General features: G+C 43.3%; 1 long non-coding RNA gene across 1 annotated transcript; it reads right to left on the bottom strand.

The window, feature by feature from the left end:
- Positions 1-530: 530 nt before the first annotated feature.
- On the bottom strand, positions 531-4,824 carry LOC135677603 (uncharacterized). The gene is made up of 2 exons (XR_010514715.1): positions 2,863-4,824; positions 531-831 (listed from the first exon to the last, which is right to left on the bottom strand). It is a non-coding gene; the product is annotated as an uncharacterized LOC135677603 (long non-coding RNA).
- Positions 4,825-26,994: the final 22,170 nt, after the last annotated feature.

Genomic DNA, 26,994 nt, shown 5'->3' with positions numbered 1-26,994 from the left:
TGTTGCAGGCGGTGGTACTGCCTAGCACAAGCGATGGTACCGTCAGGACCTGGGAAACCCGGGATGAGACCTTTTTAGGCTCCAAGGTTGAATCAACTTGAGGCATACAAAGACCCCTCTCATCCCTGGTTAACAAACACATAACTGAATATACAAATCGGGAAAAACGCTGTTGTAATCTTGAGAGTTCTCCTCCTTTAGCCTACATGTTTAGAATTCTGTTTAGGGAGGAGTAAGTGGGGTTGTAAAGGTTCTCTCTTAAACCTATCAAAAGGAGAATCGAGTTATAAGGGTGGTTGATCTTTGCCCATTGAAGAAAGATAGTTAGTGGATGTCGGTGGTCTCGACTGTCACGCCCCTCAAAATATCCATGATTTTTAAAATTTTCGTCACAGACCAATCCAGGATCCAAACTAACGTTTGAGGACACTGAAAACATTCTATTCATATTCACATCCATAAAACCTGTGCAGTTTATAATCATATATCACATCACTCGATAATTCACATTTATGGCAACCCAAGCCAACTTGACAAACATGAACAACATTTATAAATCCACAAGCTAAATAAATTATACAATCAGAACTCTAACTATACACCACAAGTTCATATCGTCATAAATTAGACTTAACATTCCGAAATTCCAAATAAGAGAGATCTTCTAACACTTTTACACAGTATATCCATTTCGATCATCAGAACAATTCATTACATACAAAATATGCTTATACAACAATAGCATAACAACCAACAGGACTTGCCCATAATTCTGAATAGCTATCCACTGCCTCAGCCCAAATCAAACATCTCGAAGAGTGACAAGCTGACCTGAAAGGTTTATATAACAACGGAGTGAGCCAAAAACGGCTCAGCAAGTGACAAAGCATAATCAGAACAAAAGGAACGGTTTGAAACGAGTAAGGTATCATAATGCAAGGCAGAATACCAGAATTCTCAAGGATACCATCTCAATAGATACCAAATCATACGTATCATGTCATTCATAACATATTTGATCCATAACGAATGGAGCATAGAGTAATTGGAACATATCAATGGCAGATAGGACATTTCAGAACAAATCAGCTCATAGCAAATGGAGCACAGAGTAATTTGGAGCATATCAATGGTAGATAGGACATTTCAGAACATATCAGTTCATAGCAAATGGAGCACAGTGTAATTGGAGCATATCAAAAGCAAAGGAAACATATCAAGCTTATCAATGGCATATAAAATGTTCCGAAGCATATTAACGGCATATGGAACATTTCGAAACAAAATCATCAGGGAATGAAGCCTTTTAGAGCATATCGGTACACATATCGTACAAGAGCTCAAACGTCGTCCTTGACGTTGCAATCATATCAATCTTATCCAGAGTATGAACAGAAACAAACTCACCAAAACTCTGGATGTCATATCAAACACATAGAGGGTGTAGTGGGATCTCAGTCAGAATGTGATTCATCCATTTCTGAATGACCACCTGACAAAAGTCTCCCACGTCTGGGAGCTCCATCCACCCACGTCTAGGTGAAGTCAAAGGGGGCCGGCAGAGCATCGCAGGCTCTAATCACATACCCACGTAGCGGGCAACAAGCGCAAACAGAATATCCCTCATAGCGGGACCCCACATAGCGGGCAAATAGCGCATACCCTTTACCATTTCTGGCAAAGGTCCAGACAATCCCACACACCAGAGTACAAAAGGGCAGTTTCAACAACAAGTAGCATATGTCGGAAGCACACGCGGAACAACGAAGCGTACATGTGCCTTTACGAGTCAATCCGAAGTAAGCAATAATATTTCACAAGCATATTCAGATTTGAAAGGAATTGAAAGCAAGGGCACATATGGAATCCAAGCAATCACATATAACTCAATTCAATAAGAAGATTTGATGAATTCAATGTCCAAAGGAATGAAACTGGAATAGGCACATATCGAAAGCAAATGCGGAACAATAGGATATACATGTGCCTATATGAGTCAATACGATATAGCATAAACGTTACACAACAGTTTTCAAGAATGCAATAACTTTAAGGACAAGGACATACAAGAATTCAAAGCAGTAATATAAAGCTCAATTGAATAAGAAAGCTAAAGGATATCAATTTCCAAAGGAATGAAACCAGAATATGAGAAATCGACCAAAGCTCGATTTCTGGCAGAATACAGAAGGCACATTGAACAAATGATTCAAACTATCAAACGTGCTCCAATTTACTCAGAAATAATCATTGGATAATACTTTCAGATAAGACATGCTTCATATGAATTGAACTGTCCAACAGAGAGAGTTACAAATAATTTGGTAAGCAAGTGTCGTAGAACAAAATCTCTGTTGGCAGAATTCCTAATGTCAGATTCAACAGATAGCTGGACAGGTGTTTGGATTCCAAATCTTTCAATCCATATATCAAAGAAAGGTCTACGAGTCTATTTTCCAATGAAATCAGTTTTGAACAAATCAGAGTTTCCAACAAAGACTTATAGGCAGCTCGGTATCAAAAGGTCAGAATATCAGAAGTTGCACAGATTCGAATCGTTACGTCTAAACAGGAGATATATCAAATGCAAGGCTAGAACAATTCAAAGTTCCTCATATTCAAAGCAAATGTAGAGATAAAATTGCAGTGAGGAACGATCAGGATACTTGCAATAGGAAAGATTAGAACAATTACAGGCGGAACGATCGAGAAACTTGCAATAAGAAAAGTTAGAGCAATTATAGGAGAAACGATCAGGGAACTTGAAATAAGAAATATCAGAGCAATTATAGGAGAAACGATCAAGGAACTTGAAATAAGAAATATCAGAGCAATTATAGGAGAAACGATCAGGGAACTTGCCTTTCAAATATTTTGATCTGAATATCCAAGGAAGGTGCCAGTCCAATCTTTCTACTTTTCCTCCGTGTCCTCTCTCTGTTTCGTTTTGTGCTCCCGTTTTCTTCCTTTCTTCGTAACTACATCACGTGTCGAACATCGAGGCACAGTCACCTGCTCTCTCTCTTACTCTCATTCCTTCTTTTTCTTTCCCAAACGCAGCTGCCACAGCCGCCGCCGCTGCCGCTGCCACAATCGCAACTGCGGTCACAACCGCAGCCCCCTTCCACTGCACTATTTCCTTCTTCCCTTCTCTCGTTCCTACTCTTTCTCTTTCCCAAAAGCAGCTACTGCAGCTACTGCAGCCACCACCGCTGCCGCAGCTACCGCAGCCAACGTCGCAGCCGCAGCCGGAGTCGCAGCCACGGCCGCAGCCACCACACTCGCAGCCTCTTCTTCCTCCCCTGCTCTATTTCCTCCTCCTCTTCCAGCTGCAGCTGCCACTGCCGCAGCTGCCACCCCTTCTCCTCTTCCTCTCTTCTTCCTCTCCTTCCCTTTCTCTTCTTCTTCCTTTCCTTCTCTTCTTTCCCAGCCACAGCTGCAGCTGCCATCGCCGCAGCCGCAGCCCCTTCTCCTCTTCCTCTCTTCTTCCTCTCCTTCCCTTTCTCTTCTTCTTCCTTTCCTTTTTCTCTTCCTCTTTCCCTGCCACAGCTGCAGCTGCCACAACCGCAGCCGCAGCTACTTCTTTCCCTTCTCCTCTTCCTTCTCCTTCCTTTCTTCTTCTTCTCTCCCCGCTGCAACTGCTGCAGTCGCGGCCGCAGCCACGGCCGCAACCTCTCCCTCCTCCCCTGCTCATCTTCCTCTTCTTCTTCTCTTCCAGCTGCAGCTGCCATCGCCGCAGCTGCAGCCCCCTTCTTCTCCCCGACGAACAGCACCTCCTTTCCTCTGTTTCCTCCTGCAGGAAACAGAGGTGCCGCCTCTTCACCCGCTTCTACTTCTTCTCTTCTTCCTCACCATCTCTTCCTCTCCTTCTCTTCCAGCTGCAGCTGCCACCGCCGCAGCCGCAGCTCCTCCTTTCCCTTCTCTTCTTCCTCTCCTTCCTTTCTTCTTCTTCTCTTCTTCTTCTTCCTCCCCTTCTTCTCCCCGACGTCACACACACCCTCTCCTCTGTTTCCTCTGCAGGAAACAGAGGTATCACAACCTCTTCTCCTGCTTCCTCTTCCTCTTCTCTTCCTTCTTCTTCTTCTTCTCCTCTTCGAACGCCCCACCTCTCCTCTGTTTCCACCTGCAGGAAACAGAGGTGCTGCAGCCCTAGCTGCTGCCACCTCTCGCTCCTCTCCCTCTTCCCTCTCTTTTCCCTCTTCTTCATCTTCTTTTTTTCTCCTCTTCCCTTTTCCTCCCCAACCCCACACACCTCCTCGCTGCAGCCTTGCCGCAGCTATCATCCTCTCTTCTTCTTCTTCTTCTTCTTCTTCTTCTGCTTCTTCTTCTTCTTCTTCTCTTCTCCCTCTTCTTCCTCTCTTCTTCTCCCCACGCCCCACATCTTCTCGCTGCAGCCCTCGCTGCAGCCACCTCCTCTTCTTCTTCTTCTTCATCTTCTTCTCTTCTTCCTCTCTTCTTCCTCCTCTCTTCTTTTCCCTCTTCTTCTTCTTTTCTTCAACCACTCTCCTTCTTCTCCTCACGCCCCACCGCTCTCTCTGTTTCTGGAAAGAAACAGAGTGCGTGGGAGGCGGTGGGATAATACCGAATTTTCGGTTTTTCCTTTTCTTTTTTTTTTTTTTCTTTTTGCAACTTAGCAGTTTAGTCCTTGTAATTTCTATATTTACATATAGGTCCCCCAATTTACATATAAATCCTTATTAATATATTTTTAAAAGTAGGGGATATTACATCGACGGAAGAGGAATCGGTGGAGTAGATGTAGGTCGCGACGATCGAACCACTATAAAATGGTTTGCATTCCTATTTGAGCAATTTACCTACACTGCAAACTGAATTTTTACCTACCTATTGCTTTCACTACATATACGAATGAGATATTAAGTTATCTTCCGAGTTTGATTTTTATCGTATGAAAGATTTCCAAACTGACATGATTTTATTCGCTACACTAATTCACCCCCCTATCTTAGTGTCGACTCGTTCCAAACAAAGCAAGCTTTATTAGGTTCCTAATAAATATCATGACAAATATAAAGTATTCTTCTAAATCATGACAATGACAAAGAAAACTTTAGTCTATAAATGAACCTTAGCAACCTACACATCTTATCTAGGCTGTCCTTGGACACAAATCCCTCGGGCTGTATCATATATGCTAGTCATAGGTGCCCAGCAAGCCAATCACGTGAGTGATGGCACGTGTGACTTGATACATAATCTTTTTGCTTATTATATTTTGGCGTATATCACTTTATAACAATTGCATATGTGCATATATATATTGTGATGTCCTTGGATTTGTGCAATGGGAATCGGATCGTGATGAGATCACGATAATGAGATCGATTCACCTTTAAACACATATCCTAAATAATCCCGGTCATAGGTTACTCGAGAAGGACATCGTGATAACCGGATAGACTGGTGTGCTGTATACCCATCCATATGATGGATGCAGCTGGTCTCATAGCTGCTCGTGTAGGGACACTAGGGATACAGTACATGTGCTCATTGGAGAATGAGTTCACTGATTGATCCGCTTACGGAATGCTGGATGGTTGATGATGCCTTTTTGTCAGACAGCGATTCCGTAGTCCTAGTGGTGTATCTGGTCCTTAGACTTGAGACACCAAGGATGTCCTGTATGAGTGCTCCACTCTTTGATACCAGACTTATAGGTTCGGCTGTCCCCAGATCAAGTACAGCTAGTCATTGGGAGTGGTAGTCGACCTTACGATGGCTATTGAGTGTCAATAGAGGATCATCCACTCTCGGCGTCATGAGAGGAATATCCCATGTGTTCTTGCTCAGACAAATCCCTGGCCAGGGTCATTCGGGTTGAGAGAGAAAGAGTTCTCCGGGATAATCCGATTAGAGCGAGACTCGAGTAGAAACCGTATGGGTTTGACAACACAATGCTCGTTATACGGTCTCTGGGATATTAGATGGATGAGGGACTATAGGTACATGGTAACTGAGGACAGACAGGTCCAATGGATTGGATTCCCCTGTATCGTCTGGGGACTACGGCGTAGTGGCCTAGTACGTCCGTAGTCGATGAGTCGAGTGAATTATTACAGAGATAATAATTCACTGAGTTAGAAGGAGTTCTGACAGGTATAACTCACGGCCAGCTCGATATTGGGCCTAGAGGGTCACACACATATGGTAGGCATTGCGATGAGTAGAGGTTCGGATATGAGATATCCGACGGAGCCCTTGTCTTATTGGATGCAGTTCCAATACCCACTAGGGAAGGACCCATTAGGGTTTGACACGGGATCTCTATAAATAGGAGGGATTCACAGCCTCATAGGCTAGAGTCTTTGCTTGTCTTTCCTATTCTCCTCTCCCTCTCCACCTCAGAGTAGGCCTGGAGTTTTGAGGAGTGTCGTCGCAACCCTGCTGTGTGGATCACCGCTAGAGAGGAGGACGCTTGACCTCCTTCACCCTCTCCTAAGGATCTGCAAGGAAACAGGGATATACGATCTCCCTAGGTAACACAATCTCTATACGAAGTTTTGTGTTTTGCGGATTTTTGCGCACCAATCTTCGCACGACGACGAACATCTTTTTGGGAATCGGGGATTTTGTTTTCTTGTTCTTCCGCTGCGCATATGATGTCGCCCCCCAATGATTTCCCAACAGTGGTATCAGAGCCAGGTTGTTCGTGCGAATGGTTGGTTTTGAACTGCGTGTATTGTGTTTAGGAAGAATTTTGACGTCAAAATCGTTGACGCAAAAGCGAGGAAGGGCAGCAACAGTTGCTGCCCTCGATCTGTATGCCTGCAGCCACTTGCAGCGGCAGCCGCAGCCGCAGCCAGGCAGCACAGCGCCGGCGCATGCGCAAGCGCTGTGCCTGCAGCAGCCGGCCGGCGGTCTGCTTGCAGCAGGCTTGCGGCCGGCGGGGCTGGCAGCCCGCGGGTAGAGGCGCCTGCGGCCGCTGAGCCCGCGGGAAGAGGCGCCGCGGGGCAGCAGCGCGGGCTGAGGCACCGCGGGGGCGCTCACCTGCAGCTGCAGCGCCGCCAGCGGGCGTACCGCCCGTAGGCGAGGGCAGTGCCCCGCCCCTCGCCGCACAGGCCGCCGCCGGCAGGGTGGCGGCGGCGGCAGCAGCGAAAGGGGGAAAGGGCATTAGGGTTTTCTGAAAAAAGATAGTTTTGCCCCTCGGAATTTGAGAAATTCCAGTTTCTGTTTTTTGTCCAAATTGCGAAAATACCCTTAGGAATTGAGAAATTCCCTACATGTCCCTGATTTCAGAAAATATTAATTAATTAAAAGGTTTAGTTAATTATTATTTTTATTATTATCTAGTAGTCCTACATGATGATGATTATTTATACATGTGATGTATGATGTGTGGACGGATGATCATGGACCGTGTGATGTGTGTACTTGTGATTATTGTTCTTGAGGTCTGCGAATCTCCTTTATATTTCTCGTTTATTGTCGGGCCTGCGTGCCTTGATTAAGTTGTAATCACACGAGGAGGCACAGCGGGAGCGTGGATGCGATAGCGGGACCCACGAGACGGACGATCGTGATGCATGGAGATGCATCAAGATGTCGACGGAACCGACGAGGACGAGATGGACGATCACAGGGCATGGAGATGCACCGTTGCACACATAGATCTTGATGTGAATGATTAGGCCTACTGGCTCGGGCCTAATCATATTAGGTTGTGGTCCATGATCATCTGGTGTGATTGCTTATACACATACTAGATATGTATATATATTTGCATGCGATGTAGATATTTATTAAATATGTATGTATGTGACATGTCATATTAGGAGACCAAATCATAGAAACATCTCTCGATAATATTAAGTCGGTAAACGTGAGGCAATTAGATTGACCCACGTGGCCTTCCATCGTTATGAGTAGGAACCGATTCCCGGTGTAGGTTGAGTTGGTCGAGTCCCTCGAGACTCACCTATATCGCGATTCGCTATCTTGCTTACGACATAGAGATGTCACCGGTGACCTGAGGGCATGGTATGCTTGGTCGAGTCCCTCGAGGGTATATCATCAAATCAGACTCATCTTGTAACGAAGGTGTTGACTTAACCGAGCATCATGGTTGGTCGAGTCCCTCGAGGCCATGGTGATTCGGAGGCCGAACAGGACGTGAATCACAAGGAGTTGTGATCGGCAAGAGTTGCCTACCTTTTAGGCTTAGTGTGATTGGTCGAGTCCCTCGAGGTTACACTAAGACGCTGATTGGATCCTGATCCCCACTAGAAGTCTGCCGGAGACTTCCGTTTCACGTGCTGAGGGTGTCGCGTGACTCGATAGTAAAATAGTGGGAGCATATTAAGATAGAAGTCCATATCTTGATAGTTTATTTCTTGCAAAATCTGCATGTTATTCATTTCTGCTACATCTTTATTTTCAGAAAATGTCGCTTTCAAATCCCTTACGTGGCATACTTGATGTCAACCGCCTCACTGGTCCAAATTATACGGATTGGCTCCGTAACTTGAGAATTGTTCTCACAGCGGAGAAAATCGTGTACGTCCTTGATACAGTGATGCCTACGCCCGAAGAAGGGGCAAGCGAGGATGAGATCGCTCGCTACGTGAAGTACATTGATGACTCCACTCTTGCTCAGTGCTATATGTTGGGCTCTATGACTCTAGAGTTACAGAGACAACATGAAAAGATGGATACCAGATCCATTCTCCTACATGTCCGCAAATTGTTTGAGGAACAGGGAAGGACTCAACGATATGAGATATCCAAGAGCCTTTTCTGCACTAGGATGGCTGAGGGGACACCGGTTCAGAACCATGTCCTAAAGATGATTGAGTGGATAGAGAAACTCACAGGTCTAGGAATGGTCCTAGAGGATAACTTGTGTGTGGACATTGTGCTTCAGTCCCTACCAGATTCCTTTTCACAGTTCATAATGAATTTTAATATGAACAAGCTTGAGGTGACTCTCCCAGAGCTTCTCAATATGTTGAGGGAGGCAGAGAGTACTATTAAGAAAGAGAAGCCAGTTCTCTACACTGGTGAGACCAGAAAGAAAAGGAAAGCAGAAAGGTCCCTTAAGAAGGGAAAGGGCAAGGGCAAACTAGGTAAAGCAAAGGTTGCTAAGAAAGACCCAACAAAGAACAAAGGCCAGTGCTTCCACTGTGGTAAAGATGGGCACTGGAAGAGAAACTGCAAAGAGTACCTTGCAGAAAGGGCGAAACAAGAAGCTTGGTGAAGTTTCAGGTATATTCATGATCAATCTCCAATTGGCAGATTTTTGTGATAATGCATTGGTATTGGATACCAATATTGCTTATCACATCTATAATTTATTGTAAATTCTAGCAAAGCCAAGGGGAGATTGACGAGAGGAATATTGTATAAAGGTTTGTTTATGCAAGACACTACTCCATATATCATGAATGTAAGTGTCCAAAAGGAAACGAGATGAGTTGAACAGTGCATACCTGTGGCATTGTAGGCTAGGTCACATCCATGAAAGAAGGATTCAAAAGTTACTAAATAATGGATATCTAGATCCAGGAGAACCAGACTGGAAATAGTATCAAAACTCTTCGATCAGATCAAGGAGGTGAATACTTAAGTATAGAGTTTACTCAGTTCCTCAAGCACCATGGGATATTATCCCAATGGACACCTCCTTACACACCTCAGCTCAATGGTGTCTCTGAAAGGAGAAATCGTACGTTATTAGATATGGTACGGTCCATGATGAGTTTCGCTGACCTACCCATCTCATTCTGGGGATATGCCTTAGAAACCGCAGCTTACCTTCTAAACAGAGTTCCAACTAAGTCGGTAGTGTCTACACCATATGAGATATGGAAAGGGAAGAAGCCTGATCTTAAGGTTGTTAAGATTTGGGGCTGCCCTGCCCACGTTAAAAGACACAACCGCGATAAGTTAGAATCAAGGACAGAGCGATGCATATTTGTGGGATACCCCAAGGAAACTTGTGGGTATTATTTCTATCATCCCGAGGACAAAAAGGTCTTTGTAGCTAAGAGAGCAGTGTTCCTTGAGAAGGAACACATTCTTGGCGGAGATAGTGGGAGAATGATAGAGTTGAGCGAAGTTAGAGAACCAAGCTCAAGCATCACTCTACAGCCTGAGTCTGTTCAGGTACCTAATACACAAGTTTCAACTTTACGCAGGTCTGATAGAGTATCTCATCCTCCTGAGAGATATGTGGGACATATTAGAGGAGAGGATGCTGAGGATATTGATCCTCAGACCTACGAGGAGGCTATTATGAGTATAGACTCCGGGAAGTGGCAAGAAGCCATGAATTCTGAGATGGATTCTATGTACTCCAATAAGGTTTGGAACCTAGTTGATGCGCCCGAAGGTATTGTACCCATCGGTTGCAAATGGATCTTTAAGAAAAAGATCGGAGTAGATGGAAAGGTAGAGACCTATAAAGCAAGGCTAGTGGCTAAGGGGTATCGTCAAAGGCAAGGTGTTGACTACGACGAAACTTTCTCACCCGTAGCAATGCTAAAATCCATCAGAATTCTATTGGCTATTGCAGCACACTATGATTATGAGATCTGGCAGATGGATGTGAAAACCGCATTCCTCAACGGGAACCTCGAGGAGGAGGTGTATATGATGCAACCTGAGGGATTCGTGTCCAAGAACTGCCCAGATAAGGTGTGTAGGTTGCTTAAATCCATTTATGGACTAAAGCAAGCTTCCCGAAGTTGGAACATAAGATTTGATGAGTCAATCAGATCTTATGACTTCGTTAATAACGAAGATGAGCCTTGTGTGTACAGGAAGGTAAGTGGGAGCGCTATCACCTTTTTGGTGTTATATGTGGATGACATCCTCATCATTGGGAATGACGTAGGAATGCTATCCACAGTAAATACTTGGTTATCTAGACACTTCTCCATAAAGGACTTAGGGGAAGCATCTTATATCTTGGGGATTAGAATCTATAGAGATAGATCCAAGAGGATGCTTGGCTTGTACCAGTCCAGGTACATAGAAACCATTGTCAAAAGGTTTGACATGGAAAACTACCAGAAGAAAGGGCAAACATGAATATGATACCTTATCCCTCAGCAATAGGGTCTATCATGTATGACATGCTATGTACTAGGCCTGATATAGTGCGTGCTCTGAGTGTCACGAGCAGGTATCAGGCGGATCCAGGCTTGGAGCACTGGAAAGCAGTAAAGTGTATCCTTAAGTACTTGAGAAGGACTAAGGATCTTTTACTTGTATATGGAGGTAATAGCCTTAAGGTTGAAGGCTTCACTGACTCAAGTTTTCAGTCTGATGTCGATGATAGCAAGTCGAATTCAGGGTATGTGTACACCTTGAATGGAGGAGCAGTGTGCTGGAAGAGTTCCAAACAAAATACCACTGTTGACTCGACCACAGAGGCGGAGTACATTGCTGCATTAGATGCAGCAAAGGAGGGAGTCTGGGTGAAGAAGTTCATCATAGATTTGGGAGTCGATACAGATAGCGACAAGTCGACTTCCTTATATTGCGACAACTATGGGGTGATTACTTAAATAAGGGAACCCGGGTCTCATCAGAAGTGTTCTGAGGAGGTTCCAGCTTATAAGAGAGATCGTAACCCGAGGAGATGTAGTAGTGGAAAGAGTTCCATCCGAAGATAACATTGCAGATCCACTGACAAAGCCGTTGTCTCAGATTGTCTTTGAGCGTCACAGGAGTCTGATGGGGATCAGACACATAGGTGATTGGCTTTAGGTCAAGTGGGAGATTGCTAGTCATAGGTGCCCAGCAAGCCAATCATGTGAGTGATGGCACGTGTGACTTGATACATAATCTTTTTGCTTATTATATTTTGGCGTATATCACTTTATAACAATTGCATATGTGCATATATATATTGTGATGTCCTTGGATTTGTGCAATGGGAATCGGATCGTGATGAGATCACGATAATGATATCGATTCACCTTTAAACACATATCCTAAATAATCCCGGTCATAGGTTACTCGAGAAGGACATCGTGATAACCGGATAGACTGGTGTGTTGTATACCCGTCCATATGATGGATGCAGCTGGTCTCATAGCTGCTCGTGTAGGGACACTAGGGATACAGTACATGTGCTCATTGGAGAATGAGTTCACTGATTGATCCGCTTACGGAATGCTGGATGGTTGATGATGCCTTATTGTCAGACAGCGATTCCGTAGTCCAAGTGGTGTATCTGGTCCTTAGACTTGAGACACCAAGGATGTCCTGTATGAGTGCTCCACTCTTTGATACCAGACTTATAGGTTTGGCTGTCCCCAGATCTAGTACAGCTGGTCATTGGGAGTGGTAGTCGACCTTACGAGGGCTATTGAGTGTCAATAGAGGATCATCCACTCTCGGCGTCATGAGAGGAATATCCCATGTGTTCTTGCTCAGACAAATCCCTGGCTAGGGTCATTCGGGTTGAGAGAGAAAGAGTTCTCCGGGAGAATCCGATTAGAGCGAGACTCGAGTAGAAACCGTATGGGTCTGACAACACCATGCTCGTTATACGGTCTCTGGGATATTAGATGGATGAGGGACTATAGGTACATGGTAACTGAGGACAGACAGGTCCAATGGATTGGATTCCCCTGTATCGTCTGGGGACTACGGCGTAGTGGCCTAGTACTTCCGTAGTCGATGAGTCGAGTGAATTATTACAGAGATAATAATTCACTGAGTTAGAAGGAGTTCTGACAGGTATGACTCACGGCCAGCTCGATATTGGGCCTAGAGGGTCACATACATATGGTAGGCATTGCGATAAGTAGAGGTTCGGATATGAGATATCCGACGGAGCCCTTGTCTTATTGGATGCAGATCCAATACCCACTAGGGAAGGACCCATTAGGGTTTGACACGGGATCTCTATAAATAGGAGGGATTCACAGCCTCATAGGCTAGAGTCTTTGCTTGCCTTTCCTATTCTCCTCTCTCTCTCCACCTCAGAGTAGGCCTGGAGTTTTGAGGAGCGTCGTCGCAACCCTGATGTGTGGATCACCGCTAGAGAGGAGGACGCTTGACCTCCTTCACCCTCTCCTAAGGATCTGCAAGGAAACAGGGATATACGATCTCCCTAGGTAACACAATCTCTATACACAGTTTTGTGTTTTGCGGATTTTTGCGCACCAATCTTCGCACGACGACGAACATCTTTTTGGGAATCGGGGATTTTGTTTTCTTGTTCTTCCGCTGCGCATATGATGTCGCCCCCCAATGATTTTCCAACAATATACACCTCCTCAAGGTTGCCATTGAGGAATGCAGTATTCACGTCTATCTGTCAGATCTCATAATCATAGTGTGTTGTAATAGCCAATAGAATTCGGATGGATTTTGGTATGGCTACGGGTGAGAAGGTTTCATTATAGTCACCACCTTGCCTTTGACGATACCCCTTAACCACTAGCCTTGGTTTATAGGTCTCCTCCTTTCTATCTACTCCGATCTTCTTCTTGAAGATCCACTTGCAACCGATATGTATAATACCCTCGGGTGCATCAACTAGTTTCCAAACCTTGTTGGAGTACATGGAATCCATCTTAGAATTCATGGCTCCGATCAACTAGTTCCCAAGAACTTGCATCGCTCCGTTCTCAATTTCAACTTATCGGGGTTGTGTCTTTTAACATAGGCAAGACAACTCCAAATCTTAACAATCTTAAGATTAAGATTCATTTTCATATCTCATATGGTGTAGATACTACCGACTTAGTTGGAACTCTTTTCAGAAGGTAAGCTATGGTCTCTACGTCGTATCCTCAGAATGAGATGGGTTGGTTAGCAAAACTTATCATGGACAACAGAATGTCTAATTGTATATTATTTCGCCTTTTATATACACTATTGAGCTGAGGTATATAAGGAGGTGTTCATTGGGATAGAATCACATGGTCCTTAAGGAACTAGGTGAACTCTATACTCAAGTACTTACCTCATCGATCTGATCGAAGAGTCTTGATACTCTTTTCGGTCTAGTTCTCTACTTCATTCTTATATTATCTGAATTTCTCAAAGGCCTCGGACTTGTACTTCATCATGTGCACATCTCCATACCTTGAGAAATCATTAGTAAAAATAATAAAGTAGGAGTAGCCACCCATGGTATGAGTTGATATTAGTCCACATATATCACTATGTAGGAGTTCCAACAGCTTAGTAGCTCTCTCTCCAATTTCACTAAAAGGAGAGTTGGTCAGTTTTTCACGAAGGCAAGGGTCACAAGTTGCATATAACTCATAGCCGAATGGATCTAGATATCCATCCTTTAGCAATTTTTAGATCATTCCCTCATGAATGTGACGTAGCCTACAATGCCACAGATATGCACTATTCACCTCATCTCGTTTCCTCTTGGACATACTTATATTCATGATATATAGAGCAGTGTCTAACATAAACAAACCATTATGAAATGTTTCTCTCGTGATGATCTCATCATCTAATAATATTGAACAACTATTATTCTCAAAAGTTAATTTATATCTACTAACTATCAAACATGAAATAGAAATAATATTTTTTGATAATAGAAGGAATAAAATATCATGCATCTAATGTAATAATAGGTCTACCAGGCAGATGTAGGGTGACCTTGCCAACAACTACTACAGCAACTCTTGCTCTATTGCCCATCTTGAGGTCCATCTCTTCTTTCGTCAATCTCCTAGGTCTTGCCAGAACATGCAACGAATTATAAATATGATAAGCACTACCAGAATCTAATACACGTGTTATCACAAGAGTCTGACAATTGGAGACTGATCATGAATGTACCTGAAACTTCTCCAAGCTTCTGTTCCACCCTCTCTACAAGGTACTCTTTGTAGTTTCTCTTCCAGTGCCCATCTTTTGCCGCAGCGGAAGCACTAGCCTTTGTCTTTTGTCGGGTCTTTCTTAGTAACCTTTGCTTTACCCAATCTGCCCTTGCCCTTACCCTTCTTAAAGGACTTTTCTACTTTCCTTTTCTTTCTAGTCTCACCAATATAGAGAACTAGTTCTCTTTCTTGATCTCTGCTTCCTTCAACATATTGAGGAGCTCATGGGTCACTTTAAGCTTATTCATATTAAAATTCATTATGAATTATGAAAAGGAATCTAGTAAGGACTGAAGCACAAAATTTACACACAAGTTATCCTCTAGGACCATTCCTAGACCTGTGAGTTTCTTTATCTACTCAATCATCTTGAGAACATAGTTCTGAACTGGTGTCCCCTTAGTCATTCTAGTGCGAAAGAGGCTCTTAGATATCTCATATCGCTGAGTCCGTCCCTATTCCTCAAAAAGTTTATGGACATATAGGAGAATGGATCTAACATCCGTCTTTTCATGCTATCTCTGTAACTCAGGAGTCATGGAACCTAACATATAATACTAAGCAAGAGTGGAGTCATCTATGTACTTCATGTAGTGAGCAATCTCATCCTTGCTTGCCCTTTCTTCGAGCATGGGCATCACTATATCAAGGACGTACGCGATTTTCATCGCCACGAGAATAATTCTCAAGTTGCGAAGCCAATCCATATAATTCGGACCAGTGAGGCGATTGACATCGAATGTGCCATGTAATGGATTTGAAATTGACATTTTCTGAAAATAAAGATGCAACAGAAATAAATAACATGTAGATTTTATAAAAAATAAACAAATAAGATATGGACTTATATCTTAATCTACTCCCACTATTTTACTAGCGAGTCATGCGACACCCTCAACACATGAAATGAAAGTCTCAAGTAGAATTCTAGTGGGGATCAGGATTCAATCAGCATCTTAGTGTAACCTCGAAGGACTCGACCAATCACACTAAGCCCAAAAAGGTAGGCAACTTTTGTCGATCATAACTCCTTGTGATTCTCGTCCTATTAGGCCTCCGAACCACTATAATCTTGAGGGACTCGACCAACCATGATGTCCGATTAACTCAAAACCATTGTTATAAGATGAGTCTAATTCGATGATATACCCTCGAGAGACTCGACCAAGCATATTATGTTCTCAAGTCATTGGTGACATCTTTATGTCATAGGTAAGATAGCGAATCGTAATATAGATGACCCTCGAGGGACTCGACCTACTCAACCTGTTGAATCTCGGATTTTGATAATGAAGTCAATTGTCATTTGTTATCTAATCTATATGTTGAGAAAGTAAGATATGATGAAAGTATGATGAAAGTAAGATATGCAGCAGGAGTTGCGCCGGAGTCAAGATAATGATCACGTTGGGAGTTCGAGAGTTCGACGGAAGTTCGGACAGTCATCGGAGGTTCTACGGGAACAAATCCGAGAAGTCCATGAGCTTGCCAAAGAAGCTCGTAAGAACTCGCCAAGTGGATCGTCGCAAGTCCAGGAGTTTGCCGGAAGTCCGCAGGAGCATCACCGAGGGTTCATCGGATGATCGACGGAAGTTCGCCGGAAGCTTGCCGGAAGAAGCGATTGACGCACCGGAGCAAGTTGCAGAAAATGTCTTAGGAAATATCGTAGTTAGCACAATGATTAAGTTGGAAATGGGAGGTGATCCCATTAACTTAATCTTGGGGCAATTGGGCCCCTGAAAAACCCAAATTGAGCCGAATGGATCAACCTATTCGGACCCTGATTTCTACCAAGCGATTGAATCGCCCCAGCCAAGCGGTGGCACCGCCTGGGTTCCGTCTCCGAGCGAGACTAGGCGGTGCAACCGCCCCTGATAGGAGGTGGCACCGCCTGAGCTCGGTCTTCGAGCTTTGGCAGAAGGTGCAACTGCCTTAGTCAGGCGGTGGCACTGCTTGAGCTCGGTCTTCGAGCTCTGGCAGGAGGTGCAACCGCCTTAGTCAGGCGATGGCACCGCATGAGCTCAGTCTTCGAGCTCTGACAGGAGGTGCAACCGCCCCTGACAAGAGGTGGCACCGCCTAGAGGCTCAGTCTTCGAGCTCTGCCAGGCGGTGCAACTGCCAGATCCCGAAATTCTAGGAATTGACAATTTTGAGCTCAAAATTCAAACTGGGTTGGGGCCTATAAATACCCCACCATTTTAGCACTGAAAGAGCACTAAAAACACACCGAAATCCTGATCTTATTATGTGATTTTTAGAGCTCAAAATTGTTGTAAAGGCCAAAAGTTCTTCTCCCTCTTTTCTTCGAAGTTCTGGTCTTTAAAGAGAAGAGAGAAAATTCTGTAAGGGTTGTCTCCTAAGCCCGTCAAAAGGAGTGAAACTGTAAAAGGGTGGTTGGCCTTCGCCTATTGAAGGAAGGCCTCTGGTGGACGTCGGTGACCTCGTCGGTGGAGGAAGCCAAAAGTGGATGTAGGTCAAGATTGACCGAACCACTCTAAATCTCGGTTTGCATTTACTTTGAGCATATTATCTTTACTGCAAACCTCCTCAAAAGCTTACTGCTTTCTGCGCATATACGATTGGGTTTCTGTAACATCCCATTAGTCTCACATCGGAAGTGGGCAATGTGTATGATTAGCTTATAAGGGCCTGATGAGTGTACTACGTTAACTCCCTCTTAAGCATTTTGGTCCGCGGTTGAAGGACCAAAATGGAGTTATTGGCCAGTTAGCTCATCAGACTCGGGTCGTGAAATTTGGTATCAGAGCCGACCTAGCATTTGGGCAGGGTGAGAGGGCTCGAGTAGGAAAGGGCTACCCATGGATGGAGTTAGAGAACTCATCACGGCGTGGAGCCACCACTGAGTTAAACCTCACATGCACTATGCTAGGGTTCGATCTGGGATATGTTGGACTTTGACGAGGATGTCAAGCTAATTGAGTTGGGGATAATGTAACATCCCATTAGTCCCACATCGGAAGTGGGCAATGTGTATGATTAGCTTATAAGGGCCTGATGAGTGTACTACGAAAAACTCCCGCTTAAGCATTTTGGTCCGCGGTTGAAGGACCAAAATGGAGTTATTGGCCGGTTGGCTCATCAGATCCGGATCGTGACATTTGGTATCAGAGCCGACCTAGCATTTGGGCAGGGTGAGAGGGCTCGAGTAGGAAAGGGCTACCCGTGGATGGAGTCAGAGAACTCATCACGGCGTGGAGCCACCACTGAGCTAAACCTCACATGCACTATGCTAGGGTTCCTTGACGAGGACGTCAAGCTAATTGAGTTGGGGATAATGTAACATCTCATTAGTCCCACATCGGAAGTGGGCAATGTGTATGATTAGCTTATAAGGGCTTGATGAGTGTACTACGAAAAACTCATGCTTAAGCATTTTGATCCATGGTTGCAGGACCAAAATGGAGTTATTGGCCAGTTGGCTCATCAGACTCGGGTCGTGACATTTTTTAATGTAACATCCCATTAGTCCCACATCGGAAGTGGGCAATGTGTATGATTAGCTTATAAGGGCCTGATGAGTGTACTACGAAAAACTCCCGCTTAAGCATTTTGGTCCATGGTTGCAGGACCAAAATGGAGTTATTGGCCAGTTGGCTCATCAGACTCGGGTCGTGACATTTGGTATCAGAGCCGACCTAGCATTAGGGCAGGGTGAGAGGGCTCGAGTAGGAAAGGGCTACCCGTGGATGGAGTCAGAGCACTCGTCACGGCGTGGAGCCACCACTGAGTTAATCCTCGATCTGGGATATGTTGGACCTTGATGAGTTGGGGATAATGTAACATCCCATTAGTCTCACATCGGAAGTGGGCAATGTGTATGATTAGCTTATAAGGGCCTGATGAGTGTACTACGTTAACTCTCGCTTAAGCATTTTGGTCCGCGGTTGAAGGATCAAAATGGAGTTATTGGCCAGTTAGCTCATCAGACTCGGGTCGTGATAGTTTCAAGCTTTGCGCTTTCCGAATCGGCGTTTAGACATAAATCAGTTTTATCGTACGATCATCATATTTAAGTTTGCGTTTACATTTTGATTTCTATCATAACTGCAAACTACCTTTATATCCTTGCTTTAACTGCATCTCGCTTAATCAAGTGATTTACGAATCAGCATTTAGACGTAAATCAGTTTTTTTATACGAATATCATATTTTAGTTTGCGCTTACTATCTGATTTGAACCATAACTGCAAATTGTATTTTTATCTTTGCTGCATCTCGCTTAATCAAAAGTTAAAGTGATTTACTAATCGTCTTTCTTACTGAAATCACTTTTATCGAACGAACGTAGTTTTTTTAATCGTAGAAGGTTTTCCGCTGCACTAATTCACCCCCCCCCTCTTAGTGCTCTTGATCCTAACAATTGGTATCAGAGCGGGGTTAACTCTCAAACGGATTAAAACCCAAGAGAGATGGCATACGCCGGAAACCAAGCGGGCCATTCTATTACACATCCACCCATGTTCAATGGGACAGACTACACCTATTGGAAGACCCGAATGAGGATCTTTCTTATTTCTATGGATTTTAAACTTTGGAATCTTGTCAAAAATGGATTTTCAAAGTCTTCTCTTCCAATGATCGATTGGAATGAATTGGAGAAGAAGGCTTTCGCTCTTAATGCAAAGGCTATGAATGCCTTATTTTGTGCACTTGATATAAACGAGTTCAACCGTGTTTCAGTTTGTGAAACCACATTTGATATTTGGTACACACTCGAAGTGACTCACGAAGGCACAAGTAGAGTGAAAGAGTCAAAAATCAATCTTTTGATACATTCTTTCGAACTTTTCCGGATGAAACCGAGTGAGACTATTAGCGACATGTTTACCCGTTTCACGGATGTCGTCAACGGTCTAAAAGGACTCGGAAATAGTTTTTTTGGATTTTGAGCTCGTAAATAAGATTCTAAGATCCCTTCCTAAAAGTTGGGATCCTAAAGTCACTGCTATTCAAGAGGCGAAAGATCTAAACAACTTCCCTCTTAAAGAACTAATTGGGTCATTAATGACCTACGAGATGACTTGCAAAGCTCATGAAGAGCAAGAAGACATCCTTCCAAAGAACAGGAAGGATATGGCACTCAGAACTTTAGAAGACCACTTGAGAGAAAACTCAAGTGATGAGGACTATGACGATGACTTAGCACTTCTAACAAGAAATTTTAAAAAATTCATTAAAAGAAACATGTTTAAGAATGACACAAAAAATAAACTTGAACCCAAGAAGGACCAAGTTATTTGCTACGAGTGCAAAAAGTCGGGACACTACAAAAGTGATTGTCCCCAAGTCTAAAAGAGAACATCAAAGAAGAAGGTGCTCAAAGCAACGTGGGATGACTCGAGCGCGTCCGAAGAAGAGGAGTCCAACACCGAGTAAGTTGCTCATTACGCCTTAATGGCCATATGAGAGGAGGTAACGAATTTAATAGATGCAGATTTATCATTTGATGAATTATTAAATGTCTTCTATGACTTATTTGATGAATGCAAGATTATTAGTAGAAAATATAAATTGCTAAAAAAGGAGCATGATAGTCTTACTTGTAATTTCGATAAGTTAAAAACTGAATATCATGATAGTTTAGGTTCATGCATAAAATGCCATGATCTAGAAACTCTCCGAAAGGAAAACTTGCTACTTAAAGATACCTTGAAGAAATTCGAGGTTGGTAGCAAGTCTTTGAACATGATCCTTGCAAACAAGGGTCACGTTCCCAAAAGAAGTGGAATCAGATTTGTGAGAAGTCCTCACCAAAATCCAACCATCTTCATAAAAGGCCCCATCTTACATGTTCGACACCAAAGCAAATGCAACTTTTGTTGCAAACTTAGACACAAAACGCATTATTGTCCATTCAAGAAAATTAGTCCGAACAGATTAATTTGGGTTCCTAAAGGAACAATGACAAATTCTATGCAACATGATAAAAAATGTAGATCTATTTTTTAGGCATCCAAAAGCAAATGGGTACCTAAAGATCATCCTTTCTTGTAAAGACATAAAACATCATAAGCTGTAAGCAAGAAATAATATCCTGCTCTTTGGATTCTCGATATTCATGACCCGAGATCCAAAAAGAACTCACTATGCTCTCTAGCCTAAATGATAGAAGAGGATTAGAAAATTAAAATTACAAATGCAATATAGATACAATCCTATTTGATCCCTCAGAATTGGAAACCCATGATTCTCACTTCACATATCCTCTGGATTTTTGAACCCATTGATGTCATCCGTTCGTTACTTTCGAATCCAACTATATTATAAACTTACTAAGTTTGTCATGAACTTGCAAGGCTTACCAACTTAAACAATCTGTCACAAACATATGCACGACATTTAGAGTATGCACGTCACAAGATCTATCTTGATCATGCAAAATTTCTTATCTTACAATGAAAATTCTTACGTAATTACGTAAGTAAAGTTGATTGCTCTAAATGAAAATTCTTCTTAAGTCAAAAACATTCAAATCAGATCACACTGCAGTTAGAACAAGTGCTCACCGCCCCAGCTGGAGGTAGCACCTCCGGCTGTCATGTGTTGCAAGCGGTTGCACCGCCCCAACCAGCGGTGCAACCGCCCGCAATTCTGCCTCTTTTTAACCCGAGTTAGGGCCGGCGGTGGAATCGACCCCAACTCACTCCCTTCCCCTCTTTACTCTTCCAAAGCTTCGCCACCTCCATTTCACCCCTCATAGCATCCTAAATACTCCTCATTTTGAAGCAAAAGATCAACAATCTCTCCTTCTATTGAAGATCTCACTAATCTAAAAGGCGTCGGTAATTGGATGTAGATCTAGTACCTAATAAGGAAGGATCCATTAGGGTTTACTGGGGGTCTCTATAAATAGGAGGGAACTAAAGGCTCATAGGCTGGGGCTTCTTAATTATCACCTCCTATTCTTTTCTCCTCTCCTCCTCTTTAGATAGTAGGCATAGAGATTTGAGGAGCGTTGTCGCAGCCCTGCTATGTGGATCACCGCTAGAGAGGAGGATGCTTGACCTCCATTCTCTCCAATAGATATATAGGGATTTAGGGATATACGATCTCCCTAGGTAAAACACAACTATCTATCTCACATGTAGTTTTCTATGTTGTAGGTTTTACCCACCAATCTACGCATGATGACAAACACATATTAGGAAATTTGGGGCTTTTGTTTTATGTTCCTTCGCTGTGTATGTGATGTCGCCCCTAGATTTCCCAACATATCTATTATTATATTGGATACATGCTATATTGTTCCTTCTATTATTAAAAATATTATTTTCATTTTATGTTTGATAGTTAGTGGATATAAATTTATTTTTAAGATTAGTAATTATTTAATATTATTAGATGATGAGATCATCACGAGAGGAACATTGCATAATGATTTATTTAAGTTAGACACTACTCCATATATCATGAATGTAAGTGTGTCCAAGAAGAAATGAGATGAGGTGAACAGTGCATACTTGTGGCATTATAGGCTAGGTCATATCACTGAGGGAAGATTTCAAAAGTTGCTAAAGGATAGATATGCAGATTCATTCGACTATGAGTCATATGTAACTTGTGAGCCTTGCCTTCGTGGAAAACTGACCAACTCTCCATTTTGTGAAACTAGAGAGTGAGCTACTCGAACTCATACATAGTGATGCATATGGACCTATGTCAAGAATGAAGTGGAGAACCAGATTGGAAAGAGTATCAAGACTCTTTGATCAGATCGAGGAGATGAGTACTTAAATATAGAGTTCACCCAATTCTTCAACAACCACGGGATTCTATCCCAATGGACACGTCCTTATATACCTTAATTTAATGGTGTATTTGAAAGGAGGAATCATACACTATTAGACATGGTGCGATCCACGATGAGCTTCATCGACCTACCTGTCTCATCATAAAGATTGCATCTTACCTTCTGAATAAAGTTACATCTATGTTGGTAGTGTCTATATCATATGAGATATGGAAAGGGAAGAAGCCCGATCTGAAGGTTGCTAAGATTTGGGGCTGCCTTGCCTATGTTAAAAGATAACCCTAAAAAGTTGAAATCTCATATAGAACGGTGCAAGTTCATGGGTAGCCAAAAAGAGCCTAGCCTATAGCCCTTTGGTTCCTCCTTATTTCTAGAAGCCCCTTATTAACTTAACCCTAATGGATCCTGCCATAATAGGTACTTGATCTCCATCCAACTACCCAAACCCCTTAGATTAGAGGGTCTCTACCCAATAATCTCACATTGGCCCTTGTTGGATCTCATCCATAGGATCCAATAATTCAAAGGTTTATTAGATATCCAATAAGATAGGGGCTCTAGTGGATATCTCATATTTGAACTTCTATTCGTTACAACACCTACCATATGTGCGTGACCCCCTAGGTCCAATATCAATCTGACTATGAGTTATACCTATCAGAACTCCTTTGGGCTCAATAAATTATTATCCCCATAATAATTCACTCGACTCATCGACTATAAATGTAATATAAGGAAATCTAGGGGCGACATCACATGCGCAGTGGAAGAACAAAAACTAAAAATCCCCTAAATTTCTAATAAATTGTGTTCATTGTAATGCGAAGATTGGTGCGCAAAATCGTAAAATTGAAAATCGCATGCGAGATAGTTTGTATGTTACCTAGGGAGATCGTATATCCCTGAATCTCAATAGATTTGATAGATTTGTAGGAGAGGATGAAAGAGGTCAAGCGTCCTCCTCTTTAGCGGGGATCCACACAATAGGGCTACGATGACGCTTCTCAAATCTCCAGGCTTGTTATCTGAGGAGAAGGGGAGAGGAGAATAAGAGATAACAACCAAGAGAAGCTTTAGCCAATGAACCTTTGGTTCACTACTATTTACAAAGGCCTCTTGTCAACTTAACCCAAATGGATCCTGCCCTGTTGGGTACTGGATCTTCATTCAACTACCCAAGCCTATTAAATTAATGGATCTCTATCCAATAATCTCTCATTAGTTCTTATTAGATCTCATCAATAGTATCTAACAATTCAGGGGCTTATTGGATATCCAATAAGATAGGGGCTCTAACGGATATCTTATATCCGAACCTCAACTCGTCGCAATATCTATCATATGTGTGTGACCCTTTCGGCCCAATATCAAGCTGGCCATTAGTTATACCTGTCAGAACTCCTTCTAGCTCAGTAAAATATTATCTCTATAATAATTCACTCGACTCATCGACTACGAACCTACTAGGCCACTACGTCATAGTCCCCAGATGATACAAGGGAATCCAATCCACTGGATCTATCTATCCTTAGTTACCGTGTACCTATAGTCACTCATCTATCTAATATCCCAAAGATAGTATACCGGGCATGGTGCTGTCAGACCCATATGGTTTCTACTCAAGTCTCACTCTAATCAAATTTTCTTGGAGAACTCTTTCTCTCTCAATCCAAATAACCTTAGCTAGGAATTTGTTTGAGCAAGAATACATAGGATATTTCTCACATGACATCTAGAGCGGATGATCCTCTATCAACATTCAATAGCCCTCATAAGGTTGGTTACCACTCCCGATATCCAGTTGTGCTAGATCTAAAACTTCCAAACCTATAAGTCCAATATCAAAGTGTGGAGTACTCATATAGGACATATTTGATATCTCAAGTCTAAGGACCAAGTACACCATTGGGACAATGGAATCGTTATCTGACAATGAGGTATCATTATCCATCCAGCATTCTGTGAGCAGATTAATCAGTGAACTCATTCTCCAATGAGCATATACAATATATTCCTAGTGTCCCCCCATGAGCAGCTATGAGATCAGCCGCCTCAGAATATGCTTAGACTTCTGATGAGACATGGGTTCTTTCGCTTAAGCAATTGCCCCGTTGTTGTCGCAATATAAGGGAATCCACTCCTCGCTGCCTGGCATGACTCCTAGATCTATGATGAACTTTTTTATCCAGACTCCCTCCTTTGCTGCCTCTACTACAGTAATGTACTCCGCCTCTGTGGTCAGTCAGTAGTAATATGTTGCTTGGAACTCTTCTAGCATACTGCTCCTCCATTCAGGGTATACACATACCTCGAATCTGACTTGCTATCATCGATATCAGATTAGAAACTCGAGTCTGTGTAGCCTTTAACCCTGAGGCTACTACCTCTATATACCAATAAAAGATCCTTCGTCCTTCTCAAGTACTTTAGGATATACTTTACTACTTTCTAGTGCTCCAAGCCTGGATCCGCCTGATACCTGCTCGTGATAGTCAAAGCATGCAATATATTAAGCTTAGTACGTAGCATGACATACATGATAGTGTTGAATCTCAGATTTTGATGATGAAGTCAATTGATGGGTTAATTGATATAATCCATATTATTGAGTTAAGTGTACAAGGTTAACTACAATAGCATGAAGACATAAAGCAAGTTTACCGGAGTCAAGTTCGATGGGTGTTCGAGAGTCCGCCAAAAGTTCGAAGAATTGTCGGAAGTGCTGCCGGAACCAACCGAGAAAGAATCGGGGACTTGCCGAAATTTTCGAAAGTCCGTCGGAAAGATCGTCGGAGGTTCGTGGAGATCACCGAGAAGGTTCAGATACTTGCCAAAGAATCATTGAACTCGTCACAAGACTGGGAGCCTGCTGGGAGTCCATCGGAAGAAATCCGAGGGTGTATCGGAAGTCCGCCGGATGTTCGTCGGAAAGCTCGTCGGAAGGAAACTCTGTTAGGATCGGAGCGGCACTAAGAGGGGGGGGTGAATTAGTGCAGCGGTTTAAAACGTTGGTTTCGACAAATCTTTCATACGATAAAAATCGGAATCGGAAGTGCTTAACTTGAAAGCATATTCGCAAAGTTGTGCAGTAAATGTAATGAGGAAATAAAGCAAGTAAGAGGGTTTGCAATAATGTAAATAGCAGTAATGAAATGCAAACCAGAGATTCTGCCGTTTTTAAAGTGGTTCGGTCAAGTGACCTACATCCACTTGCGAGGCCCCTCTTCGATGAGGATCCCACCTTCCACTAGCAAATCTCTTGAAAGTGAAGGGTGAATACCCCTCTTACAACTTTTACAAGCGGTTCACTCTCTTACAGATTTTCAGAAAGAAAGAAGGAGGTGAACACTAGCAAATTGAAAACAAGACAAGCTAACACTTTTCTAAGGCCTTTCTCTCAAACACTTGCTGCTCAAAAAGTTGTTCTCTCAGCTGAGATTTGAGAGGTATTTATAGGCCTCAAGAGGATTCAAATTTGGGCTTCAAAATTTGAATTCTCTTTGGGTTCCCGCTGTTGGAGGTGCCACCGCCCAGCCAAGCGGTGCCACCGCCCAGCGCTCGGGTGCTGGGCGGTGCCACCGCCCAGCCAGGAGGTGTCACCGCCCAGCTCTCGGGTGCTGGGCGGTGCCACCGCCTGGCTCTTATCAGCTCACTGGTTGGGCTCCAAACTTGGCCCAAACCAGTCCGAACTCGGGCCCAATTGGCCCCTACTTGGGTTATAGGATTAACACCTAATCCTAACCCTAATTAACGTGCTAACTATGAATTTAAAGACATTTTCTAAGCTATTACAAAGTCTACAAGTCAAGACTTCTTTCGACGAGCTTCCGGCGAACTTCCGGCGGTCTTCCGACAAACTCTCGGAAACCATTCTGCGGACTCCCGGCAAGCTCGTAGACTTCACGATTTGATCTCGGCGAGTTCCAACGAGCTTCTTAGGCAAGCTCCGATCTTTCTCGGTGAGCTCCGCGAACTTCCAACGAACCTTCCGGCGAGCTTCCGAAAAACCCTTCGGCAAGCTCCCTACTCATTCTCGGTTAGTTCCGGCAGCATTCCCGACGAACCTTCGGGCTTCCGTCGAACTCTCGAACTCCCAACGAATCCTTCGTGCTTGACTCCGGCACTTTGTTTTGCTTTATGTCTTTGTCGTTATCGTAGTTAATCCTGCACACACAAGCAAACACTCTACTCCGATCTAGACAATTATTATAACGCAAATTGACATTCTGTTGCCCGGCACGTCATTGGTTGGCGCTTCGTCCGATTCTTCGGTGCATCGTTCTCTCTTGCGGCTTGTTGCCCAATCGGCGGTTGACCTCCACAACCCCTTTATCCTTGGCGCAATTTCGCTCTCCTTGGCTCGATGCCCGACGCCCGAAGCCTTCTGCCATCCAATAT

The sequence above is a fragment of the Musa acuminata genome, chromosome BXJ1-1 (genome assembly GCF_036884655.1).
Source record: "Musa acuminata AAA Group cultivar baxijiao chromosome BXJ1-1, Cavendish_Baxijiao_AAA, whole genome shotgun sequence".
Lineage (NCBI taxonomy): Eukaryota > Viridiplantae > Streptophyta > Magnoliopsida > Zingiberales > Musaceae > Musa > Musa acuminata.
This window is presented reverse-complemented; position numbering and strand designations above follow the sequence as displayed.